Raw genomic sequence first — 24,726 nt, forward strand, 5'->3', positions numbered from 1 at the left:
AGACCTCACAGGGGAATGAAGGACTCACACTGGGGAAAGAAAAATTTCCATAGGAAGGTACAATCCATTGGAAAGACACAAGCTGACTCACGAAATGCGTGTACTGGGGAGAACGCCAATACAACAACACGAATAGAAACACAACTCCGCTGGAGAAATCTAGAAAAGACTTTCCAGGGGAAGCCAAATGATGAGATGTTACCGGTTAGAGAGTAACATGCTCGGGAAGAAAGAATATCGAAGACCTGTGTACGGGTGAGAGATATCAATCAACCAACATCTGAGGGAAAACCTGAAAAAGGTATACTTCAACTCAGGGAAATCTGACTCCACAGGGGACCAAGGTCATAATAGGGAGCAGACAGGAAGGAACACCAAGGATACCGGGTTGTAGGTATGTAACAGGTGACCGACCGAGGCGTGAATTAGTTTGTATTCCAAAACACTCATCATCCTGAAGAAAGCTAGAGAAGCAGACTTGTTTATAGGATGGATAATTGATTCTGTAAAGAATGCAAATCTTACTCAGTTGGGGAAACAAACAAAGGATTCGACCAAAGAGTGCATGAGACATATTATCTATAGCCGTCAAAACGTAGATAATATACTCGCATGGAAGATTATCCTTAACCGGGTTGTAGGTTGTTTATAGGATAAAAATCCGAAATCGTGAATTGGTTTGTGTTCCAAAACACTCATCATCCTGAAGAGAGCGAAAGCAAACTTGTTTATAGGATGGACATTCGATTCCACAAGGAATACGAATCTTACTCTGCGGAGAAAACAATCAAAAGATTGACCTAATAGTGTACGAGATATAATATCCATTATCGTCAGAACGTGGATAGTATACTCACATGGAATATTATCCTGAACCGGGTTGTAGGTTGTTTATAGGATAAAATCCAAAATCGTGAATTGGTTTGTGTTCCAAAACACTAATCACCCTGAAGAAAGCTAGAAAAGCAGTCTTGTTTATAGGATGGGTATTTGATTCTGTAAAGAATGCAAATCTTACTCAGTTGGGGAAACAAACAAAGGATTCAACCAAAGAGTGCATGAGACATATTATCTATAGCCGTCAAAACGTGAATAATAACCTCGAGAGGAAGATTATCCTTAACCGGGTTGTAGGTTGTTTATAGGATAAAATCCGAAAAGAAGGGCATCGGGATACCAAACTAGGTATATAAAGATGACCGATCAAAGGGAGCAACAGACATTACCAACAAGAGGGTAAATGAAAGAAGACTCGCTGGGAATACATTGATGAAAATCAATGATCCGGGGAACACAATCACCGACGAAAGGTGCAAGGGCCCGCTGGGGATAAAATTGCTAGCATATGGCAATTATCCACAAAAGATTTGCTGGGGATATAAGTGCTTATTCAAGCAACTTATCCAAACGAAGGAAAATCAACATCGAATACTAGATGAAGATAACCATAAAGAGGGGATTACATCTACCAAAAACTGGGTAGAAAACCACAGAAGAGTAACTGTCATCGGTTGGGATGAACAACAAAGTTAACTCTGCTAGGGGAGAAAACAGGGTTTATAACTACCGGTTAGTAGGTAGAAAACCGTAAAGATAGGACTTACGACTGCTGGTTTGTAGGCAGAAAGCCAAAAGTTCCACTGAGGATAAGATGAATGAGCGCCGGTTTGTGAGCAACTATTCATTTATACCACAGGGAAACACGAGATACAGTTGAAAAAAGGCCAATTTAGGATCAAACCAAAAAGGCGGACTGGATCAAGACTCGTCCTAATGAGGATATAACTCAAAAGGGAAAACCCGTCCCAATGTGTGTTGGGAGGGAACGGAAACAACCGTCATCCACGAGGATGTATCTTAGTGGGGAAATGGCAGGAAGGGATAGACACTTTCTGCTTAAGGGCTGACTCTATATGGAGAGATTAAACACCCGACCTCTGCTTGGAGAGATCTACTGGGGAGATCTGTATCACCATTAGCAGGAAACAACAAACAAAAGATATATGGCAAAATGCAACATGAATATCTGTATGTTTATGATTATGCATGAATATGCGTGATTTATGTTTGATGAATGCTGACAAAACAGACATTTCTAACACAAACAGGCCCAGGAATCAAACGCCCGGTACCACACTTCCAGAGGAAAAACCAACTGGAAAGCCAATCTGCTGGAGATCTTTGATGCTAAAAAGCAAAGATCTGCGGAGAGGCAAAAGATCAGAGATGTCACAAAATCACAAAAATCTCTGAGTGATGGATCAACAATCAACCCAACTGGGGGTACAGAAAGTCACAACAGGCAACAACGGCCACAGAGACAAATCTGTTGGGGAAAAGGAGAAATCCCAAAATATCTGCAGGGGAACAAGAGCTCACTGCACAGGCGAGAACTGCCACGAAAGCAACTCCAAAATAACTCCGCTGGGAAACAACCCACTAAGGGAGAACAAATCATCCAGGTAGAATCTAACTGCATAAGCAACTCTACTGAGGATCAAAAACAATCAGGAAATCAACTAAATCTCTGGATGATAAATCACCAACCAACCCTACTGGGGAAACGGCTCTGGGGGATTATCACAGATGCAATCCTGACTCTGTCGGGGATACCAACTCTTTTGGGGATTTTGCATAGACAATCCACCAAACCACAAATCTACTGGCGGATCCACTGGGGAATCTACGGGCGACTCCATATGGGAAGGAGAAGGAAAATTGGGGATCAACCACCAAATCTGAACCTTTCAACAACCGCTGAGGAGGAAATAACATCACCGCTCTGCTGAAGGAAAAGCACTCCGATGGAGAGATAGCAACAACTCCGCTAGCGACTTTGCCGGGGAAGAGGGTAAAGTACCGGGTGTCACCCACCGACTTACTGAGTCTTCCAAAAAGAAAGCGACCGTGCTGAGGAAACAGATGAAGTATCGGGATATCAACCCACCAACCACTGAATCTTCCAAAAGGAAAGTAACCATGCTGGGGAGAGAAACACTCCGCTGGCGACTACACTAGGGAGAGTGACGGGGTACTGGGGTATCAAACCACCAACTACCGAATCTTCCAAAAGGAACACCCCCATGCTGTGGAGATAACTACTGCTGGAGAAGAAAACGAAGTCTTCAACAACATCTGCTTAGGGAATAACCCCAACAACAGCTCTGCTTGGGGAACAACCCCAACAACAAATCAGGAGAAAGAGGATACAACCGAGCCAGGAATATGAACAAATGGCTTACCTGTTGGAAATCATGCCACCCTTGGGAGAGCACTGAGAAATTCTTAAGTATCCCTTCATCATTGTGAATGTTCACTTTGTTTAAAACAACAATTTCGAAAAAAATTTATTTGTTTAAAACAATGACATTTTATCAATTAAAACATGCAAAACATTTGTTGAATTGAAACAAGTAAGAGTGCAAATAATTGGATAAAAAGGCTCAAATTGATTTGATGGAATGGTAGCCTGCAAATGGCAAGACTCCATAGATCTGTACAAATTTGAAATCAGTGATATATATTGGAAGAGGGCTACATTGAACATAATGATCCTTTCTCTACCAATTTGAATCTCGATGTATTCGAAGCTTCAATTGACGACGAATCGAGAATCTCCGATGAAAAGACGACTGCGGAACAGAAAGTCTTATCAGGATGCAGCTACTTGCCAGACCCCTAATTTTTGCCTAGATTGCCCCAGGGTGAGGTACTCAATCCAGCAGGATGCAAATATACTTTTTTTTTAGTCTCTAATTTTTTCCTGGATCACCCTTGCGGGTTCTCCACCGAGACGCTAATTTTTTGCCTAAGCCGCCCTTTCGGGTTTTCAACTTAGCGAGCTATTCTGTTTTTCTTTTGCATATACTTTTTTTTTTTTTAGGAAAAGTATTTCTTGACTGCATCTGAATTCACAGGACGAGTGAAATCCTCCCCATCCATAGTTGTAAGCATCAAAGCACCGCCTGAAAAGGCTCTCTTGACAACATATGGACCTTCATAGTTTGGAGTCCACTTGCCCATGGAATCGGGCGCGAAAGACAAGATTTTCTTGAGCACGAGGTCTCCTTCTCGGGACACACGAGGCTTGACCTTCTTATCGAATGCTTTCTTCATTCTCTGCTGATATAACTGACCATGGCACATGGCAGTTAATCGCTTCTCTTCAATCAAATTCAGTTGGTCATAACGACTCTGAATCCATTCAGCATCAGTCAACTTGGCTTCCATCAAGACTCTCATTGATGGGATCTCCACCTCTACTGGGAGAACAGCCTCCATGCCATAAACAAGAGAGAAAGGGGTTGCCCCTGTTGAAGTGCGGACAGATGTACGATATCCATGCAAAGCAAATGGCAACATCTCATGCCAATCTTTGTACGTAACAACCATCTTCTGGATAATCTTCTTGATATTCTTGTTAGCAGCTTCAACAACCCCATTCATCTTAGGTCTGTAGGGAGAGGAATTATGGTGTGCAATCTTGAATTCAGCGCACAACTCATCCATCATTTATTGTTCAGATTAGATCCATTATCAGTAATGATCTTATCTGGCACACCATAACGGCAAATCAGCTGATTCTTGATAAACTTCACGACCACCTGCCTGGTCAAATTCGCATATGATGCGGCTTCAACCCATTTGGTGAAGTAATCAATTGCTACGAGAATAAACATGTGTCCGTTGGACGCTTTTGTTTCAATCATGCCGATCATGTCGATTCCCCACATAGAGAAAGGCCATGGTGATGAAATCACATTCAGAAGTGTCGGAGGAATATGAATTTATCCGCGTAAATCTGACACTTGTGGCATTTCTTCACATATTTGCAGCAGTCAGACTCCATTGTCAGCCAATAGTAGCCTGCTCTCAACATCTTTCTAGCCATGGCATGTCCATTGGAATGAGTAACAAATGAACCCTCATGGACCTCAGTCATCAACAGTTTTGCTTCGTGTCTATCCACGCATCTGAGCAAAACCATGTCAAAATTTCTCTTGTACAACACTTCACCACTGAGGTAGAAACTGCCTGACAACCTTCTCAAAGTTTTCCTATCTTTCACCGATGCCCCAGGCGGGTAGACCTGGTTCTGGAGGAAATTCTTGATATCAAAATACCAAGGCTTGTCATCATGTACTTCTTCTACTGCAAACACGTGAGCTGGTCTATCCAAGCGCATCACGGCAATATTGGGGACTCCGTTCCAATACTTGACCACAATCATTGAAGCAAGCGTGGCAAGAGCATCTGCCATCGGATTATCCTCTCGAGGAATATGATGAAAGTCAACTTCTGTAAAGAACGTTGAAATCCTCCTCGCATAATCTCTGTACGGAATGAGACTTGGCTGAGTCGTCTCCCATTCTCCCTTGATCTGATTGACAACCAGGGCCGAATCACCATACACATCAAGATGCTTGATCCTTAAATCAATACATTCTTCCAGTCCCATGATACAGGCTTCATACTCAGCCATATTATTCGTGCATTTGAAAGTTAGCCTTGCTGTAAACGGAATATGTGTGCCATGAGGAGTAATGATTACTGCCCCAATTCCATTTCCATACTGATTCACAGCGCCATCAAACACCATCGTCCATCTGGAACCAGGTTCCGGACCTTCATCAAGTGTAGGCTCATCAAAATCTTTCATTTTCAAATACAGAATCTCCTCGTCTGGGAAGTCGTACTGAACAGACTAATGATCTTCAATCAGCTGGTGTGCTAAATGGTCAGCCAAGATACTACCTTTGATAGCTTTCTGAGCTCGATACTCGATATCATACTCAGACAACAACATCTGCCAACGGGCAATCCTCCCGGTTAAAGCAGGCTTCTCGAAAATATACTTGATTGGATCCATTCTGGATATCAACCAAGTTGTATGATTTATCATGTACTGGCGTAAACGCTTAGCTGCCCAAGCCAAAGAACAACACGTCTTCTCAAGCATAGAGTACCGAGACTCACAATCAGTAAACTTCTTACTGAGGTAGTACATAACAGATTCTTTCTTCCCTGATTCATCTTGCTGACCGAGTACACAACCCATCGAGTCTTCAAGCACGGTCAAATACATGATCAGAGGTCTTCCTTCCACAAGCGGAGACAAGATCGGAGGTTCAGACAGATACTCTTTGATACTGTCGAAAGCTTTCTGGCAATCCTCGGTCCAATCATGAGACTGATCTTTCCGGAGGAGCTTGAATATCAGCGCACATGTGGCAGTCATGTGGGATATAAATCTGGAAATATAGTTCAAGCGGCCAAGAAAACCTCGGACTTGCTTCTCGGTTTTGGGTGCAGGCATCTCTTGTATTGCTTTGACCTTTGCAGGATCAACCTCAATACCTCTCTCGTTGACAACAAAACCCAACAACTTGCCGGAACGGACTCCAAATGTACATTTGTTCGGATTCAGGCGAAGTCTGAACTTCCTCAGACGCTGAAAAAGCTTCAACAAATGCTCAACATGCTCAACTTCCGTTCGGGACTTAGCAATTATATCATCAACATAGACCTCTATCTCCTTGTGCATCATATCATGAAACAAAGTAGTCATGGCTCGTTGATACGTGGCTCCGGCGTTCTTCAAACCGAAGGGCATCACTCGATAACAAAATGTTCCCCAAGGTGTGATGAATGTTGTCTTCTCCATATCTTCGGGTGCCATTTTGATTTGATTATAACCGGAAAATCCGTCCATAAAGGAAAAAACTTTGAATTTAGTTGTATTGTCTACCAAGATATCAATGTGTGGTAGAGGAAAATCATCTTTTGGACTAGCTTTATTCAAATCTCTGTAATCAACACACATACGGACTTTTCCGTCCTTCTTAGGAACAGGCACAATATTGGCCACCCATTGAGGATATGTAGAAGTCACCAGAAACCCCGCATCAATTTGCTTCTGAACTTCCTCTTTGATCTTCACTGCCATATCTGGATGAGTTCTTCTGAGCTTCTGCTTCACTAGCACGCACTCAGGCTTCAAAGGCAGGAAATGTTGCACAATATCTGTATCTAGACCCGGCATGTCTTCATATGACCAAGCAAAGATATCGGAATATTCTCGTAGCAAACTGATCAACTCATTCTTGACAGACTCTTCAAGAAGTGCCCTAATCTTCACCATACGAACACAATCTTCATACCCCAAGTTGACTGTTTCCAGATCTTCAAGGTGCGGCTGAATGATCTTCTTCTCGTGCTCAAGGAGACGGGTAATCTCATCAGGAATCCCTTCAACATCATCTTCCTCTGCCTCGAATACAGGGAATTCAAAATTGGGAGATGGCGTTGGATCATTATGTTCAATGGGTTTTAGAATTAACCTGCATAATGACTTTGGTTAATGAAAAACTTCAGAATTTAAACAAGCAAATCATTATGCAGATGAAAAAGATTGCTTTTATTCTTGTTTTTATGGGTTTTTTGTGATCACTGATTTCATGCAAAAGCAAAAAGTGAAAACAAAGGGAAAAACAAATTTTTAACAATGCATTAATTGAATGAAATATCATTGTATAAATGCTGCCAACAATGTCATCACTTCTCCTTTTGGCATGGGAGAAGGGTTTTGAACAAAGTGAACCATTACTCTGATCTATGAATGACTGTAGGAACATCTACAGCGACCCAATTATGGCAGACGCCACCAGGTATGACAAAGTTGCTCAAATCCTCTGCATCCTCTTCCAAGATAGCAGCAGCTTCTTCAGCTCGATCAACATGGATGAAACCTCCACTCTTGAACAAACCTTGTTCGTTGAATTCCCCAGAAGAATAGCCAATGTCAGCCCGGGATTTATTGTCTTCAAGCTCAATCATCTTCCCTAAACCAGCAACTGCACCACATTCAATGGCCAGTTTCGCATCTTTGTAGGAAGCAAATAAAGGAGACTTCTTCTCAATTGGCTCAGCAATAGACAAAGCTTGGAACAGCGTTCCAACTTCATCCTCAGCATCAATATATGAGAAGGAAGACAGGTGGCTAACCAGGAGAGCCTTTTCTCCACCTACCACAACCAGTTTCTTGTTCTTGACAAATTTCAGCTTCTGGTGTAGGGTGGATGTCACGGCGCCAGCCTCGTGAATCCATGGTCTACCAAGGAGACAACTATAAGATGGGTGGATATCCATAACCTGGAAGGTAACTTGGAAATCACTTGGTCCAATCTTGATTGGGAGATCAACTTCCCCAATCACGGTCTTGCGCGACCCATCAAAAGCCTTCACAACAACACCGCTCTGCCTCATGGGAGGCCCCTGATATGCCAGTCTCGAAAGAGTGGTCTTTGGCAATACATTCAAAGATGACCCAGTGTCCACCAGCACGTTGGACATGGCATCAGTCTTGCAGTTCATGGAGATATGTAAAGCCATGTTGTGGTCTCTTCCCTCCTCAGGGAGATCAGCGTCACAGAAACTCAAGGTGTTGCAAGCAGTGATGTTTGCAACAATACTGTCAAACTGTTCTATTGTGACATCGTGATCAACATAAGTCAAATCCAAAACTTTCTGCAGAGCCTCCCTATGGGGTTCTGAATTCAGCAGCAAAGATAGAACGGATTTTTTGGACGGCGTTTGTAGAAGCTGATCTACAACGTTGTACTCACTCTTCTTGATGAGCCTTAGCATCTCATCACATTCTTCATTCACAGTGCCACTAGGGCCAACAGAAGAAGTAGGAGTCTTTTGTATAGAGGAGGGTTTGGCAACAGGTGCCGGGTTCTGAACATTCACAGCAGTCCCAACCGGACGCTCAGCAGAATCAGAAGCAACATGAGGCTTCGGGGGTGCAGAAAACACACGACCACTACGGGTCAACCCGCTCACATCAGTAATACTAGTAACAGAAGTCGAAGGCAACGGCACTTCCTTCCCATCTTCAACAGCAACGGGATTATATCTGAAGGGAACAGCTTTATCCGAAGAATAAGGCACAGGGCCTGCGGGCTTGATTATCAGAGAAGGAGAGACCTTCGGCTTGCTACCATCATAGCGGATGACAACAGGCTCGGGCAATTTGAACACAGGAGAGATAACATTCACCTCTGGTTCATCTTCATCAACATTACGGTTCTGAAAAATCTCTATAGTTCCTTCATCTAACAGCTCTTGAAGCTCTCTTTGCACTTGGCGACAACCCAGTCTATTGACGGAGCAAATGCGGCATTTGTCATGGTCATGCTCCATATAGCTATACTCACAAAGGAGACGATGCAACTCGACCAATGACTGTCGAATATGACTCACATATTTGACTTTATATTTCCCAGGACACCCCTGGACCATGTTCACTGATTTCCCATGCTCGGGCAATGGGTTCTTTGTAACATTGGGGCCTGAGTCCTCGAAGCTCAGTATGCCGCATCACATAAGGTCCTGAACCTTAGTCTTCAGCTGAAAACAATTTTCCACATCATGGCCCGGAGAGCCAGAATGATAGACACAGGGCAGATCAGGCTTATACCACCACTGAGGGTTGACCGGTATAGCCGGAGGATCTCTTGGAGTAATCAGCTTCCGCTCTATTAAAGAGGGATACAACTCTGCATAAGACACAGGAATCGGATCGAAACTGATCATCTTCCTATCATAGTTCATATTAGCTTGATTACTGGTGCTGCCACGAGGCTGGTAAGCCTGTTGTTGTGGACGAGACTGCTGTTGAGAAGATTGTTGTTGATTGTGTTGCTGATGATGATATTGCTGATGTTGCTGATGCTGATAATTATCCCAGAAAATAGGTGCTACACTAGCCACCTAGTGCTGATGACGCACTGGCTACCTCTTATCAGAGGGTCTTCTTGATTTGGCATGAGACTGCACAGCATGTGCCTCCCCATCTTTCTTCTTAAACGCCCCATATCGTTTAGAAGAGCCTTCATCTTTAGACAACCGTCCTTCCCGGACACCTTCCTCCAGTCGCATCCCCATGTTCACCATCTCGGTGAAATCAGAGGGAGCACTTGCGACCATCCGCTCGTAATAAAATGACGTAAGAGTCTTCAAGAAGATCTTAGTCATCTCCTTCTCTTCCAGCGGAGGAGTAATCTGAGCTGCCAGCTCTCGCCACCTCTGGGCGTACTCCTTAAATGTCTCTTTATCCTTCTGGGACATGGCCCTGAGTTGATCACGGTCAGGCGCCATATCAACATTATATTTGTACTGCTTGACGAAGGCTTCGCCAAGATCGTTGAAGGATCGGATGTTTGCACTATCAAGGCTCATATACCACCGAAGAGCCGCACCGGACAAACTATCCTGAAAATAATGGATCAGAAGCTGATCATTATCTGTTTGCGTAGACATTTTCCTGGCGTACATGACCAGGTGAGCAAGAGGGCAGGTGTTCCCTTTATACTTTTCAAAGTCAGGGACTTTGAACTTGACCGGAATCTTAACACCGGGAACAAGGCATAACTCGGCAGCAGATTTGCCGAACAGATCCTTCCCTCTGAGGGTCTTCAATTCCTTTCGCAGCTCAAGGAACTGATCATTCATTGTATCCATCTTCTCATTAACATCTGGGCCCTCAGACGGCTCAGAATGATAGATGGTGTCGTCTACCCTGGGAATGGTATGCACGACAGGAGGAGGAGCAGCAAGGACCGGGCTAGATGCCGGCATAGAAGCAAAAGTCGGTGCTGGAATATTTGGCATGAAACCCGGAGGCATACCCCACGGAAACCCGGCTGGCATGGCATTCGGCATGAAATGAGCACTAGCAGCTGGCACAGTCGGAGCAACGACTTCAGATATAACCGTCTGATCACACTAAAATTCACCGTATTTCTGACTCCGATTTCGCATGCATTCTTAGCTTTTATTGTTGTTTTGCTTTGTTATTTCTTTGTTTTCTTATGTTTTCAGGTTTTTATAATAATCGGAGCTTGAATCGGGAAAAGGAGCGAAAAAGGAGTGAAAACGGGCGAAAACCTAGAAATTCAGCGTTTTGCACTTACGGCACCCACCGTGGCGGGCGCCATGGGGTTAGCCATGACGTGGCCACGTCTCAAGACCACTCCTCAACCGCCAAGACCCACGATCCCCACTCCATCATCCCCTGTAGGGACCATGGCGGGCGCCATAGGCCTGTGGCGGGCGCCACAAGGCCAAAATCAGTAACCTCCACTTTTTAGTGGAGGGGCGTCCCTGTCATTTCATGCTTTCAGTTTTTACTATAAATAGGACCTTAGATTTTCGTTTTTCTTCACCCAGAATTAGAATTCTCTAGGCATATATCAGTTATAAAGCAGTTGCCATTCCACATCGGGGTGCCTCTGCAATCGAGTGATCGAGTCTGTAATCTGTCTGTGGTTCGAGTTTTGGAGCACTCTGGAGGAAGTTAATCCTGCCGCCATTTTAATTCAAGTTCGTATTTTACTTTTATTTATTTCCTGCACTCGCACATTTACGTTGTTTATTTCCTGCACTCGCACTTTACTTTGTTTATTTCCTGCACTCGCACATTTACGTTGTTTATTTCCTGCACTCGCACATTTACGTTGTTTATTTCCTGCACTCGCACTTTACTTTGTTTATTATCCGCACTCGCTTTAAATTACTTTTATGAAAAACTATAAAAAGAATATTTACTTTATCATGTCTAACTAATTCTATAAAGGTTAGAATGTAAGGATCGTAATTAAACCAGTAATCAGTATAATTGTTCGTGGAAACACCTAAGGGCTATTTTATCTTTCAATTCAAGTAATTGTTTTTAACTATTTCAAAAACAGCCAAAAGCGCTTTGTCTAGTTTATTAGGAGATTTTAGATTAAAAAGAAAAGAGATTTTAAAACGATTTTCGGACGCGTTAGGAAGTTTAAACTCTGGTTCGTAAGAACCTCTTTTTGCTAAGAAGTCCAGGTTAAAATACTTTTCAACTTAGTTAAGATACTATATTTCTTAAAAATAGGTTTACTACTCTAACGCAGTACGCACCTTTTTATCCGTGACAATAGGAGGGGTTGATTAGAGAGTACAACTCGGTTCTGAATACGCGAAAGCGACAGTTCCTGTTAAATTAGTTCTTTTCAAAGGAGAAAACATTGCCCATAAGTAGTTCCACTAACAAGTACTGGATTATCATTGATTGCGTGAATTACATTCGAGCCTGTCTTTATTTATTATTTAAAATTATAATTTTATTTACCATTGCACCCTTATTAAAACCCTTAAAAATAGTTGCCTTAGATACACACCATAACAACAGGTTTGATAGATTGACACTTGGTCTCTGTGGATTCGATAATCTTTTATATTACTTTGACGTGATTCGTACACTTGCGAAAAACACGCATCAAGTTTTTGGCGCCGTTGCCGGGGACCAATTTCGTCAAATTTCATTACCCTGTAGTTATACCGTTTAGACTAAGGTTGTTACCCACCGGTCAATGCGAAAGACTCGCAGTGCCGGAAGTTTAGTAGACCCTCTAGCTGAACCTGAACGTTACGCTCGCGCACGTTTATTTTTCCATAGGAATAGGATAGCTATGGCCGAAGAACAAAACCGAAGACCTCTTAAGGACTTCGCCCAACCATCAAACGAGGAACCTAGTTCCAGTATAGTAAACCCCGTTATCCCAGCCAATAATTTTGAACTTAAACCATCCCTGCTGCAATTAGTGCAACAGAGACAATTCTCAGGTCTCGCTACTGATAACCCAAACCAACATTTAAAAAACTTTCTTCAGTTAGCAGACACCTTTAAAACCAATGGAGCTTCTCCTGAGGCGATACGCTGAAGATTATTTCCCTTTTCCCTCAGAGATAAAGCTCTATCATGGTTAGATTCCCTTCCACCCAATTCAATAACAACTTGGGATGACCTTAGGAAAGTTTTTCTTGCTAGATATTTTCCCCCAAGTAAGACCGCTCTTCTTCGAAACCTTATAACTAGATTTACCCAACTCCAAGGAGAGTCGTTGTTCGAAGCCTGGGAGAGATATAAAGAACTATTAAGAGCATGCCCACACCATGGCTTAGAGAATTGGCTAATCATCCAAACCTTCTATAATGGACTTCATTATAACACTAAGATGACCATCGACGCTGCCGCTGGTGGCGCACTGATGAATAAACCTTACCCTGAAGCTAGTGCCCTTATCGAGGATATGGCCCAAAACCATCAATCATGGGGAGTAGAACGAGCGACAGTGGAAAAGAAGGAAGCCCAAGGAGGAATACATGAGCTAAGCTCTATAGACATGATGCAGGCTAAAATGGACGCGTTGGCCCTTAGAGTCGAACATATGTGTACAACTCCGAATACTGTAGCCGCAGTTTCGCCGAATTGTGAGATATGTGGACGCAAGGACACCAATCCGCCGAATGCAATCTGTTAAATGAAACCAACACTGAGCAAGTGAACTATACCCAAGGGAACCCATTTTCTAACACATATAACCCTGGATGGAGGAATCACCCAAACTTCTCCTACAAAAATAATAACCCTATTCAAAATACCGCACCTCCGAGACAACAAGGTTACCAAGCCCCTAGAACAAATCAACCTATGCAACCTGTACCGCCAAACCCGAGCTTTGAAGAAATTGTAAAAGATTTCATCGTTGCTCAAAAACAGAAAAACAAAGAGTTCATGAACCAAAGCGTCCATGTTAACGAACTAATTACCCAGTTAGGAACCAAGGTTGATCAAATCATTACTCATAATAAGATGCTTGAAACCCAAATCTCTCAGGTAGCGTTAAACCAAGCCCCACAGACTACCCCTGGAGGACAGTTCCCTGGACAACCTCAACAAAACCCGAAAGGGCAAGCTAATGCCATTACTCTACGAAGTGGAACCGCTTATAAGGAGCCTTTAAACCCTAGATTAAGTGAGCCTGAAACTTCTGAGAGGAGTGAGGAAAAGGAACCAGAGAAGCCTGAAACCCCGGAAAGTCAAGAAAAAGGAGAAGAACCTAAAAATAAAACCTATGTACCACCACCGCCATACAAACCACCAATACCATACCCTCAAAGATTAAAGAAAACCCAAATCGATAATCAATATCAAAAATTCGTTAAGGTTATAGAAAAACTTCACGTAGAAATCCCCTTTACAGAAGCCATCACCCAAATACCTTCTTATGCTAAGTTTCTCAAAGACATACTTACGAATAAACGTAGACTTGAAGATCCGAAACCCGTGGAATGTAATTCTATTTCCGAAGATAGGTTAGCAAAGAAAGATAAAGATCCCGGAAATTTTTCCATTCCTTGTATTTTAGGGAATCATGTCATCGAAAAAGCTTTTCTAGACTTAGGAGCTAGTGTGAGCTTAATGCCTTTAGCAGTTTGTGAGAGATTAAACTTAGGAGAATTACAACCTACTAAGATGTCGCTTCAATTAGCCGATAGATCCGTTAAATACCCTATAGGCATACTTGAAGACGTCCCTGTTAGGGTGGGTCAGTTGTTTATACCTACTGATTTTGTTGTCATGGACATTAAAGAAGATGACGACATACCAATCCTCCTAGGTAGACCGTTCTTATCGACTGCTGGAGCCGTAATAGATGTTAAAAAAGGAAAACTAACTTTTGAGGTAGGTGAAGAGAAGATAGAATTTATATTGTCAAAATTTCTTATGGCACCTGTGATAGGAGATTCTTGTTATGCCTTAGATATCATCGAAGAATGCATTAGGGAATTAGAACAAGAAGAAGAAAATAAATCTATAAAATTGCCATCAACCCTTATTTTGGAAGATGACAATTATAAAACACCCTACATTGATGATAACCTTCACGAATGTTTATCTCTTACCCCAGATCCTATGCCTTGCCCTATGAAACCGACCGTAAAACTTAAGGAACTGCCTAAAAACCTGAGATATGAATTTCTGGATGAAGATATGAATCGTCCAGTTATAGTCAGTGCTACCTTAAACCAAAAAGAAACCGATCAATTATTAGAAGTTTTACGTAGGTACCCCTCAGCCTTAGGATATAAGATCTCTGATCTAAAAGGAATAAGCCCATCCGTATGCATGCATCGGATTTTGCTTGAAGAAGATTCAAAACCTTCCAGAGAACACCAACGTAGAATAAATCCTATAATGAGTGCGGTAGTTAAGACTGAAGTTCTTAAGTTACTAGAGGAAGGTATAATATATCAGATCTCGGACAGTAAATGGGTAAGTCCTGTGCATGTAGTACCCAAAAAGGGAGGCATCACAGTCGTGCAAAACGAGAAGGGCGAACCTGTAGCAAAAAGAACCGATGGAGGTTGGCGTATGTGCATAGATTATAGAAAATTAAATAAAGCAACTAGGAAGGACCATTTCCCATTACCATTCATAGATCAAATGTTGGAGCGCCTAGCCAGACACTCTTACTTTTGTTATTTAGATGGATATTCAGGATTCTTCCAAATACCTATTCACCCCGAAGATCAAGAAAAAACTACCTTTACATGCCCAGTTGGAACTTTTGCCTATAGAAGAATGCCTTTTGGACTTTGTAATGCTCCTGCAACTTTCCAACGCTGCATGATGTCTATCTTTGCTGATTATTTAGATGGAATTATGGAAGTATTTATGGACGATTTCTCAGTTTGTGGATCAGATTTCAAAAATTGTCTTGTCAACCTTGAGAAAATCCTGGAGAGATGTGTGGAGGTAAACCTTGTGCTAAATTGGGAAAAATGTCATTTCATGGTCACCGAAGGGATTGTTTTAGGACATATAGTTTCCGAAAAAGGTATAGAGGTAGATAAAGCAAAAATAGAAGTCATAGAGAATCTAAAACCGCCAAAGACTATCAGGGAGATAAGAAGTTTTCTTGGACATGCCGGATTTTACCGACGTTTCATCAAAGATTTCTCCAAAATAACAAAGCCCTTAACTGGTCTTTTAATGAAAGATGCTGAATTTATCTTCGATGAAAAATGTACTGAAGCATTTAATCTTCTGAAGGAAGCTCTGACTTCAGCACCTATAATGAAACCCCTGATTGGTCAGAACCGTTTGAGATAATGTGTGACGCCAGTGATTACGCTGTTGGAGCCGTTCTAGGTCAGAGAAAAGATAAGAAGATACATGTGATTTATTATGCCAGTAGAACCCTAGACGCTGCACAGCTCAATTACGCAACAACCGAAAAAGAGCTCCTAGCTGTAGTTTTTGCAATAGACAAATTTAGATCTTATCTAGTAGGAGCCAAGATTATAGTTTATACCGACCATGCTGCCATTCGTTACTTACTAAGCAAAAAGGATGCCAAGCCTAGGTTACTTCGATGGATTCTATTACTGCAAGAGTTTGATTTGGATATCCGTGATAAGAAAGGCACTGATAATGTGGTAGCTGATCACCTATCTAGGCTAGAATACCTGAAACCTGATCCAGTTCCCATAAATGACGATTTTGCCTATGATAGACTGATAGCCCAACTAGAAACCATTGAAGAAGATAACCCAGACCCTCATGAGCATTTTCAAAAATCCTTAGCCATAAGTGATGTACCTTGGTATGCAGACTTTGTTAATTATCTAGCCGCTGACATCATACCCCCTGATCTAAACTACCACCGGAAGAAGAAGTTCTATAGTAATGTGAGAAACTTCTATTGGGACGAACCATTTCTTTTCAAGAGAGGTAAAGATGGCATTTTCCGCCGTTGTGTTCCAGAAGAAGAGGTAAATAATATAATTGAGCATTGTCACTCTGCACCCTATGGTGGACATGCAAGCACATCTAAGACCTACGCCAAGATTCTTCAAGCTGGCCTATTCTGGCCTACTATGTGGCGTGATGTCCATGCTTTCATTGTCAAGTGTGATAGATGCCAACGCACAGGAAATATTTCGAGACGTAATGAAATGCCGTTAAGAAATATCCAAGAAGTAGAACTCTTCGACGTATGGGGTATAGACTTTATGGGACCGTTCCCACCATCTTTTGGAAATCAGTACATCTTAGTAGCTGTTGACTACGTGTCTAAATGGATTGAAGCTATCGCCGCACCCACAAACGACACCAGAGTAGTCATCAAATTATTCAAAAATTATATATTTCCCAGGTTTGGAACACCCCGTTTAGTCATAAGCGATGGAGGATCGCACTTCATATCGAGAATATTTGATAAACTTTTAAGCAAGTATGGAGTTAAGCATAGAGTAGCAACACCATACCACCCACAGACCAATGGACAAGTGGAAGTATCTAATAGGGAGATAAAACAAATCCTCGAGAAGACTGTCTCTATATCTAGAAAGGATTGGTCACAGAAACTTCAAGAAGCATTATGGGCCTATAGAACCGCTTTCAAAACTCCTATAGGAACAACCCCTTATCAACTGGTCTATGGAAAATCATGTCACTTACCTTTTGAATTGGAACATAAGGCCTATTGGGCCATCAAAACTTTGAATTTGGATTACTTGACAGCTGGTGAGAAACGTATCCTTGACATCCACAAATTAGAAGAGCTCAGACAATCTGCCTACGAAAATGCCATCATATACAAAGAAAGAACAAAAGCTTGGCATGACAAAAGAATCATAAGAAGAGACTTCAAAATAGGCGATCCTGTTCTCCTGTTCGATTCTAGGTTACGACTTTTTCCAGGTAAACTCCGTTCGAGATGGACTGGCCCTTTCGAAGTATCTAAGATCCTGAGATCCGGTGCTATTGAAATCAAGAACCAGACATGTAAACCGTTCATCGTCAATGGACAGAGGTTGAAGCCCTACGAAGGAGGTGACATCCCGACAACATACACCTGCCATACTCTGAGTGATCCACCATATCCTTCCAATGATGTTTAAATATCGGTCGTCGAGCTAATGACGTTAAACAAGCGCTGCATGGGAGGCAACCCATGGTTTTTCTTATTTTTTGTACTTTTTATTTTTTACTTTTACTTTATTTTGTTTATATTATTATTATTATGTCAGGACTAACGATTGAATGTTTTATGTGCTTTCAGGACTTGTTTGCTAACCTTGTACAGAATGCAGAACCCTGATGACATGCACGTGGCCTTTAGAGATGATGCACAAAGAGAGCGTTACTATGTTCACATGAGACGCCCTATGGCTCCTACCAGGTACCCTGACCATGACTGCATGGATGCCTTGGGGATAGAGCCAAGCGTCAGATTTTTATGCCATCAACTCCAGTGGGAACAGTTTGACTACAGGAACAACACTTATAGGAACTTGACTCTTGAGTTCCTCAGCTCGTTTCATTATGACCCCTGGGCTGGACCCGATGGACTCGCTGTTTTCAGGTTGTTCGGGATTGACTACTCATTCTCTCACAAGGAGTTTGGTGATTTGCTAGGTTTCCAGACTACTCCTGATGCTATTCCAGATACACCGATGGGGTATTTTATGAGCAGAGAAGTGGAAAAGTTTTGGACTAAAATATCCGGCGGAGGGAGCCAAGATCCTTCTACCCAGTTTTCTCAGGTAATCCACAACCCTGCATTGAGGTACTTCCAGATGATTCTAGCACATTCTTTCCTAGGTTTTCCAGATACAGAGACACTGCTAAGTGAAGAGGAGATTTTCCTACTGTTTTGTGCGACTCAGTCTCGCCCTGTTGCTTGTGGCAACTTTCTGTTAAAGGGCTTGGCTAGTGTTGCCAGATCATCCGTAGGCATCATCCATGTCGGTGGGATTGTTACACAGATTGCTACTGCATTGGGTCTGTCTCGCAAGTTATTGCACCTCAGGACCTTCTGCTTCTACACCACCCTGGATATTGATTTTTGTCTTGATAGAGGACTGATGAGGAGGGTTTTTTTTGAGCCCAACATGTTTAGACTGCTGATCGACGGCGAAGCGATACACTATTTCACATTACCAGATCAGCTGATGACCAGTGTCCATGATCCTGAAAATTGGAGTTATGCTCTAGAGGGTTATGGAGAGACTGTCGAAGAGCCGAAATCGCCTCCCGCCGCTGAGTACACTCCTACACCTCTTACTCCCCAGATCACTGTTATGTCTAACAATTTGTCTCTGCAGCCACCTGACCTACAAACACAGATTTATGAGCTCCGTAAGGAGACTGCCCTGCTCAAGCAGGAAGTGGCAGACTTAGAGTTGCAGATGCAGGTTTCTGATCTCACTCATGCCTCAGAGACCGATGCTCTACATCAGGCGATTGAAGAGCTTCGGAGGGAGATAGCTGAGTTTCGTGGATCAAGCCAGGAAAAGACGCCTACCACATGACTCATTCTACCCTGACAGCATTACCCCTACCCTGACAGCATTACCCTAGTATTTTATTTATCGCATTTCCAGACATATTTTACTTTACTGCAGCTTTTATATTTTCATGCACTCTGAATTTCTTATATATATACATATTATGCACTAATGTTAACTTTTTCTTTTTCTTTTGTTTCTTTAATTATTTTATTTTTTTGTCGTGCAAAGAAAAAAATATAAGACAAAAATATTTTCATTTTTGTCTTTACAAAAAAATATGCAAGCCTCAAGCCTTGAAAAGAAGAAGAAAAACGCTATTCAGACCCCCCGGAAGACAAAGGTGCAAGAAGGCCCAAAAGGAGGATCCAAAACCACAAGGCCCAGGAATTGGCCTTGTGGCGGGCGCCATAGGCCCTGTGGCGGACGCCACACCGTACCAACAACAAGTACGGGGCTGAATCCCCATTTCCACCATTTTCATCCCTTTCTTCACCAAAAACCCATTTTTCCAACCTTCCAAATCCTCCTTGAACCCCATTAAAGCTCCCTCATTTCCAAAATACCCACCATCCATAAAACATATCCAACATCCATTTCCATTTTCATCCATCAAAAAACCAAAAAAATCAAAACTTTATCATTCCCTCATAAACCACTTTTTCTACCATTTTCACTACCTAAGGAGCATTCAACAATGGAGTTCAACGGATTTCTTCTTCGTGATGGAAGACCGGGCGAAAGGCAACGGAAAATTATTCAGAGGCTTCAAAGTCGAGAAATTCTCTCGACTAGGTACGTCGACGATAACTGTCTGTATGCTTTGGGTATTTATCATAGTGTTTTTAATTTATTAGAATTTCTAGGCTTGCATAATATTTTCATTAATCAGGAACCTACCTATGAGCGACTGACAACCGAGTTTTTGAGTTCTTTAATATACACTGTCAGTCCTAACACTGCTAGCACTGTTGGTACTGTTATTTTTAGACTGTTCGGAATTGAGTATGAATTCAGTACCGACAATCTAGCAGGTTTGTTAGGAATCCCTCATAGGGAAGGTGCAATTTGTGAGGCACCTTTGGATGCGGAGTGGTCGGCCGAGGTATTTACCTTCTGGCAAAGGCTTTCAAGTTCTTCAATTATTTCTTTCGAAGGGATACTTGCGTCGACCATTCACAACCCGGCCATAAGAGTTTTTAGACTTCTTTTGGCATGTACTATTTTTGGCCGGGAAAGTCCAAACAAGGTAAATGCTCGTGAACTCCTATTTTTGCAAGGATGCCTCACTAGAACCCACATCAATCCGGTCCCGTTTATGCTTGCTCATATGACTTTATTTACTAACAAAACAGGACCGATTGTTTTTGGAGGGCTTGTTACGTATATTGCTCGGGCTCTTGGCCTGAACGATGAGATAGCTACACTTGAACCACTACCTCCTCGCACAATTAATTTAAAATTTCTGAAAGACATGAAATTGTGCCGAGCAAGGAGAGAAGGTGGTTATGAGTTGATGGTTCATGGGGTAGCTATCCCATCTGTTGCTTTACCATGCAGTAGACGTACTGATGTACGTGATGAAAGGAACTGGACCTATGATCTTAATGCTCCACGTGTTTTGGGTCCACTTCCTCCTAATATTCCCGATGGGGAGGCACATGACACTGATGATGAGTATGATCGGAGAGAGCAGTCTCCCATCCCTCACATGTCCCCCCATCGTCCTTCACAGTCACACACCGCACCATCTTCCTCTAACCCTGTTGCAGGTACTGCTCCTGGATTCCATGTCACCGAGGAGATGTGGCGTGATATGACAGCTAGAGAAGAAAGGCGTGATGGCCTTCTCTCTACTATTTCACAGCAGCTGACGGACAATATGAGCTTCATGCAACAATCGCGATTGGTTTCGGATCGTGCCTATAGCAACGTTTGCCGTACCTTGAACGATATCTCATTAGAGCAGAACCGTCAGAGAGAGTTCAACAGCCAACACTACCAGCTTGTCGAGGCCACTCAGGGTTCCATCTTAGGTAACCTTCGAGAGGTTCGGAGTGCTCAGGCTGCTTTATCAGCACGACTCGACCGGAGGGACCAGCATCGTAGTAGATCCCGTCGTTCCAGACCATCACATCAGGACGGCGAAGGCACCAGTGCCCCTCCTCAGTAGTCTTTTTCAGGTTACCCCCCTTATCTTATTTCGAAACATTGGGGACAATGTTCGATCTAATTGTGGGAGGGGATTTTATTGCTTTCTGTCATTTCCCTTTTTAGTTAATTATTTCCTTTCAGTTATTTCCTTTCAGTAATTTAATTTTCTTAGATAATGCATGAGTCTGACGAGTCACCAGTATAGTGTCTTTTTAGTTCATCTTCATTTTTTCCCATTTCCTTAGCCTTACCAGAAAATTTTTAAAAGAAAATGATGTTGTTTCACATGTTTTTTGGGCTTTGGGACAGGTTTAGATTAGGATGTAGTGACCTAGGTCAACTTTTTGAAACATCAGAACCATTTTAGCACCATAGACCTCTTGAATATAGGAATCACTCCTAAACCCCACCACCTTGGCCTTTACTATCATTTTAAAAATTGTCCTAAGTAGTTTATCTTAGCAGTCAGCTCCGGCTTAAGCATGCTCTACGTAGGGGGCCGATGAACATAAGTGAATGATCCAGTACTTTTAAAAAAAAAAAAAAAAAAAAAAAAAAAAAAAAAAAAAAGGGCAAACTCTGGTATAGGTGACCCTCACAAAGTCATTTAAACCGAAAAAAAAGAGAAAAAAAAAAAAAATTTTGCAAGTCACCTATTGTTAGTTGGTTCAGAGGTATCTGGCACTGAACTTGGTAGGGCGGATTACGATCCGATCCCCCGCAGCTACATTTAGGCGAAATAAAACAGGTTTACACATGCTTATGTGCCAGAAACCTTATGTTATGGATCAGAATCACTAACCGGTCACTCTACTATGAAGCATGTACAGATAACGGGCTTAATGTGATTGCGCCTGAATGAAAAGGACACAAAAAGATGAGAAGATAGGCCTAGGTATTGTGGGATGATATGGAGTGGTTAATATAGGATTGAAGTTTGTGTTTGTGTTACTATGGTACCCTTGGTTCACTTAGTTAGTATCTGTCACTGCATCCTGACTTGAACTTAGAATCCCTTTAGCCCAAAGACAAGTGTTGACACCATATTTTCTTAAGCTTTAATGTTTGCTTGAGGACAAGCAAAGGTTTAAGTGTGGGAGAATTTGATCACACTAAAATTCACCGTATTTCTGACTCCGATTTCGCATGCATTCTTAGCTTTTATTGTTGTTTTGCTTTGTTATTTCTTTGTTTTCTTATGTTTTCAGGTTTTTATAATAATCGGAGCTTGAATCGGGAAAAGGAGCGAAAAAGGAGTGAAAACGGGCGAAAACCTAGAAATTCAGCGTTTTGCACTTACGACACCCACCGTGGCGGGCGCCATGGGGTTAGCCATGACGTGGCCACGTCTCAAGACCACTCCTCAACCACCAAGACCCACGATCCCCACTCCATCATCCCCTGTAGGGACCATGGCGGGCGCCATAGGCCTGTGGCGGGCGCTACAAGGCCAAAATCAGTAACCTCCACTTTTTAGTGGAGGGGCGTCCCTGTCATTTCATGCTTTCAGTTTTTACTATAAATAGGACCTTAGATTTTCGTTTTTCTTCACCCAGAATTAGAATTCTCTAGGCATATATCAGTTATAAAGCAGTTGCCATTCCACATCGGGGTGCCTCTGCAATCGAGTGATCGAGTCTGTAATCTGTCTGTGGTTCGAGTTTTGGAGCACTCTGGAGGAAGTTAATCCTGCCGCCATTTTAATTCAAGTTCGTATTTTACTTTTATTTATTTCCTGCACTCGCACATTTACGTTGTTTATTTCCTGCACTCGCACTTTACTTTGTTTATTTCCTGCACTCGCACATTTACGTTGTTTATTTCCTGCACTCGCACATTTACGTTGTTTATTTCCTGCACTCGCACTTTACTTTGTTTATTATCCGCACTCGCTTTAAATTACTTTTATGAAAAACTATAAAAAGAATATTTACTTTATCATGTCTAACTAATTCTATAAAGGTTAGAATGTAAGGATCGTAATTAAACCAGTAATCAGTATAATTGTTCGTGGAAACACCTAAGGGCTATTTTATCTTTCAATTCAAGTAATTGTTTTTAACTATTTCAAAAACAGCCAAAAGCGCTTTGTCTAGTTTATTAGGAGATTTTAGATTAAAAAGAAAAGAGATTTTAAAACGATTTTCGGACGCGTTAGGAAGTTTAAACTCTGGTTCGTAAGAACCTCTTTTTGCTAAGAAGTCCAGGTTAAAATACTTTTCAACTTAGTTAAGATACTATATTTCTTAAAAATAGGTTTACTACTCTAACGCAGTACGCACCTTTTTATCCGTGACAATAGGAGGGGTTGATTAGAGAGTACAACTCGGTTCTGAATACGCGAAAGCGACAGTTCCTGTTAAATTAGTTCTTTTCAAAGGAGAAAACATTGCCCATAAGTAGTTCCACTAACAAGTACTGGATTATCATTGATTGCGTGAATTACATTCGAGCCTGTCTTTATTTATTATTTAAAATTATAATTTTATTTACCATTGCACCCTTATTAAAACCCTTAAAAATAGTTGCCTTAGATACACACCATAACAACAGGTTTGATAGATTGACACTTGGTCTCTGTGGATTCGATAATCTTTTATATTACTTTGACGTGATTCGTACACTTGCGAAAAACACGCATCACCGTCCTCTGGGGAGGAGTTGCAGGAGGCGGAGAAGGTTGATTTTGAGCAGCCAGAAACTGCTCCATCAGAGCACTCAAACGGGCAACTTCTTCCTTCAGCTCTCTGTTCTCTTGTTCCAATTGATCCATCACTCTAGCAGAATTGGCTCTGGTATAGTACCGGTGAGTCAGCTTGTCTTCAAAATAAATGAAGAACACAGAGTTAGGCCACAGATAAGAAGACCAGGAACAACCTGCTTATGCAAAATGATGCATGTGATGCTCGTGCATATGCTTTGTTTTTATTTTCAAGGAACCCTTAGGGTATTGTTTGCAATTTTGAATATTTAAGCATTTAATAGCATATGGAAAATATCTCATCAAATATATTTGAAACAAAGAAATACATCATTTTTGATTATTACAAGGGAAAAGGAAAATGAACATCCTATGGATCCCTAAAAGCTCGGGATGCTGGAAGACGAGATACACGAAGCTTCTTGATCTCTCTCTCATAAGCTGCTTCCATGTCTGCTTTCTCCTTAGCGAGTCGATCGTACTTCCTCTTCCAGAATTTGGAAGACTGAGGAAGTAGAGAAGTCCAAGTATCATTCGGATCATCGATCACCTGATGCTCAAGAAACTCGATCAACGCGTCCTTCTCCTTGATTTGCTGAAGCAATTCTTCTCTTTCACGGATCCAGGCACGTGAAAGGTCTTCTTCTCTCAACTCCTCTACAGCTTGGGTAGGGAGGGTTGAAGGCCCAGCC

General features: G+C 42.1%; 1 non-coding gene across 1 annotated transcript; it reads right to left on the reverse strand.

The window, feature by feature from the left end:
- Nucleotides 1-12,893: 12,893 nt before the first annotated feature.
- On the reverse strand, nucleotides 12,894-13,000 carry LOC127124694 (small nucleolar RNA R71). The gene has a single exon (XR_007804155.1). It is a non-coding gene; the product is annotated as a small nucleolar RNA R71 (small nucleolar RNA).
- Nucleotides 13,001-24,726: the final 11,726 nt, after the last annotated feature.

The sequence above is a fragment of the Lathyrus oleraceus genome, chromosome 2 (genome assembly GCF_024323335.1).
Source record: "Lathyrus oleraceus cultivar Zhongwan6 chromosome 2, CAAS_Psat_ZW6_1.0, whole genome shotgun sequence".
In the NCBI taxonomy this organism is placed as follows: domain Eukaryota; kingdom Viridiplantae; phylum Streptophyta; class Magnoliopsida; order Fabales; family Fabaceae; genus Lathyrus; species Lathyrus oleraceus.